The sequence below is a fragment of the Bidens hawaiensis genome, unplaced genomic scaffold, assembly GCF_021521415.1.
Source record: "Bidens hawaiensis isolate Kalapana, Puna unplaced genomic scaffold, B.hawaiensis_p1.1 tig00009311_1, whole genome shotgun sequence".
NCBI classification, from domain to species: domain Eukaryota; kingdom Viridiplantae; phylum Streptophyta; class Magnoliopsida; order Asterales; family Asteraceae; genus Bidens; species Bidens hawaiensis.
This window is the reverse complement of record NW_027491687.1, coordinates 474,718-478,488: the sequence shown is the minus strand read 5'-3', so window position 1 is coordinate 478,488 and position 3,771 is coordinate 474,718. Positions and strand designations below refer to the sequence as shown.

The window sequence follows — 3,771 nt, the reverse complement described above, 5'->3', positions numbered from 1 at the left end:
AAATATATAAAAATAATATAAATGGCATGCTCGTTTAGGCTCGCTAGTCGGCTCGAGCTTGATAAATGAAGCTCGGGTTCGGACCTGTTTAGGCTTACAACATAACATGCAGAATGTACAAAGTAATACACTTGGGAAGCCACTTCTTACGACTAACTGAGTGCCCTACAAATACCCTTACACTACTCAGGAGTTTCGACATCCAAACAGCTTCAATCAAACCACATTTTGAGGCTAACTTCATCAAGAAATGGCAGCAGTTGGAGTCAGTGCTATAGCCAAAGCAAACACCAAGAACAATGCCGAGCCGGTGCGTCCTTTGGCCAACTTTCCTCCTTCTAAATGGGGTGATATGTTCCTGTCATTCTCTCTTGACAACTCGGTAAGATTCTCACCAAAAGAATCCGATAAATAATACTTGACTGAGAGATTGCAATGAAAAACATAATGATGAAACCTCAATAACCGTAGTGATAGATCAATCACTAATAATGAAACTTAAAGATAAATGATCGATACATATATAAAATAATAACTATAACAGATAACAAATTCTGTTAGCACCCACTAACTGCACATTGCATGATGTTTGTTGTTTTTGACAATAACCGTGTTTTCTTTCTTTTGTAGATAATGGAAGAATATGCTAAATCCATGGAAGAGCCAAAAGAACAAGTGAGAAGACTGATCATGGATCCAACAATGGACTCAAATAAGAAACTTAGTTTGATTTACACCATTCACCGTCTCGGTCTGACATATATGTTCTTGAAAGAGATCGAAGGCCAGCTTGATAGACTTTTCAAAGACTCCAACTTGGAAGACTATGCTGAACTTGATCTACACACAATTTCGATTAGCTTTCAAGCTTTCCGACACCTTGGTTACAAACTGCCTTGTGGTATAATTATTGGAATTGCAATAAAAAGAGAAGAAAAAAAAAAGTCCCTGAGCTACTAAACTATTTGTATATGCATGCATTAATTGGTTAGAGTATCTTACAATCTATTATATATTATTAACCGACTATATATAACACTACCCAAAAACAAAACTTAGTCAAATCGCATCCCCTAGTATATTCCTGTTCATGCATTCTTTTATAATTTGTTACCAAATTTGTGACCATGTAGATGTTTTTAACAAGTTCAAGGACGTTGACACGAATACATTCAAGGAATACATTACCAGTGATATGAAGGGTATGTTAGGCTTATATGAAGCTGCACAACTGAGATTAAAAGGAGAGAAGATTCTAGATGATGCTTCGGCGTTCACTGAAACAAAACTGAAAAGTTTAGTAAATACCCTCGAAGGCGATCTTGCACAACAGGTTAAACAGTCGTTGGAAAGACCAGTTCATCATGGGATGCCAATGGTAGAAGCAAGGTTATATTTCTCCAACTATCGAGAAGAATGCTCCACACACAACTCATTACTAAAACTTGCAAAACTTCACTTCAACTATTTGCAGCTACAACAAAAGGAAGAACTTAGGATTGTTTCAAAGTGAGTCACATATCATCATCCTATAAATTAAAATACAAGCAGCATTTTACTGCACCCATGATTAAAGTAAATAAAAAACAAAATGCATACTCTTATAAATAATACTCCCTTCCTTCCCAGGCATAGAGATAAGAATTAATGAAAGATACAACAATTATAAAAGCAAAATATTTATCAAATTTCTTATACTTCGCTTTCAGATGGTGGAAGGATATGAAGTTTCAAGAGACTACTCCTTATATAAGGGATAGGGTACCGGAGATTTATTTTTGGATATTAGGATTGTACTTTGAACCTAGTTACTCATTGGCACGTATCATTGCCACAAAAATTACTTTGTTTCTCGTTGTGCTAGACGACACATATGACGCGTATGCTACCATTGAAGAGCTCCGCCTTCTAACTGATGCAATAAATAGGTAACAAATTATACATAGTATTGCTTTAACCATCATGTACTTCAAAATAAAATTACTATTGCAGTGCTTAATGATATTTAGTTGTATATTAACATTCAATTTACTTTTAGATGGGACATTAGCTATAAGCCAACTTCCGGAGTACATTAGACCATTCTACAAAATTCTCCTAAATGAGTATGCTGAACTTGAGAAGCAGCTAGCTAAAGAAGGACGTGTGAATAGTGTTATTGCTTCAAAAGAAGCGGTATGATTTACACAACCAATAATATGTTGAGAATTAAAAGAGTTATATAATTAACTTGTATATGGTGCATGAAATATAATCAGAAATAGTGGGCGAGAGATAAACAATGATGGTTACATATATCGTCAGCTTGTGTATAACATTCAAAGCAACACAATGACACATACAATTGAATTATGTGGTTTCCACAGTTCTATATATTGGTTCTGAAATAATTGGGACTTGTTCTCTATATGTATGTGTATGTTTATTGAAAACTTTATCTTAATGTTGATTTTTATTTTTTTATACACGGACTCCAGATCCAAGACATAGCTAGAGGGTACCTTGAAGAGGCTGAGTGGACAAACAGTGGATATGTTCCATCATTTCCGGAGTATACGAAGAACGGATTAATCACTTCTGCCTACAATGTTATTTCGAAGTCTGCTTTAGTGGGAATGGGTGAGATAGTGAGTGAGGATGTGGTGGCTTGGTATGAAAGCCATCCAAAGATTCTGCAAGCTTCAGAGTTAATTGGGAGACTCCAAGATGATGTTATGTCATACCAGGTAATTAATTAAACTCTATACGCCATAAAATAAATTTTGTTTGTATTAGTAGGTGATTTAAGATTCATGTAAGCATTCTTAGGTTTTTTTTTAAGTAATTGTACTTTTAGACTGTTCGTTGTCCTCGCAAATCGAATTCAATAGGTTCACTTAGGTGACAATCAAACTTCATTGAGATGTTTGTGAAAATGTAAGTTACGGGTACGCAACTTTGGTGAAAAACTCGATAGAGTGCAGTTGTCACCCAACGAACTCCAAGAAAAAGGAAAAAAAAAAGATTGTCAAAACTTCCATGAGATCGCTTGCAATAATAGCAAATTGCCTAGATATACAAGAACTTTAAAAAACGCCTAAAAGTATTTTGCAAAATCCTAAATCATCTGCTAATCCAACAAATTATCACGAAGGAATACCTGAACTGACTTTTACTACCACATGAGGGTAAATTTTTTAACATTATGTGCTCATTCTAATATAAGAGTATTGTCTTTAATTATCAACAAGTTTGAACGTGAAAGAGGGCAATCAGCCACTAGTGTTGATGCATACATCAAGACCTACGGTGTGCCAGAAAATGAAGCTATCAACGAGCTCAAGAAAATGATTGAAAATGCATGGAAAGATATAAATGACGGTTGTCTCAAGCCAAGACAAGTCTCAGTGGATTTTCTTGCCCCAATTCTTAATCTTGCACGAATGATAGATGTGGTATATAGGTACGACGACGGGTTTACGTTCCCAGGAAAGACCCTCAAAGAGTATATAACTCTCTTGTTTGTTGGTTCTTTACCTGTTTAATGATAGAAGTTGGCTGTCATTTCATATCTTCACTACAATTTCCCATATTTGTTGTGTACTAAATAAGATAGTTGTATGTTTTCTCATATAATTGAAAATGCCTTCGAATGAATATATGACAGTGTTAGGACTAGTGTTATACATATTGATTATGCGTTGCTAAGGTACTCGAATCTGATAAGTAAACTTGATACCTGAGAAATTCGGAATGGATAGTGGGACATGTGTTTGTGTATTGGTATGCCGA

At 35.2% G+C, this 3,771-nt stretch overlaps 1 pseudogene; it reads left to right on the top strand.

The window, feature by feature from the left end:
• Positions 1-250: 250 nt before the first annotated feature.
• On the top strand, positions 251-3,524 carry LOC143531950 (germacrene A synthase 2-like; annotated as a pseudogene).
• Positions 3,525-3,771: the final 247 nt, after the last annotated feature.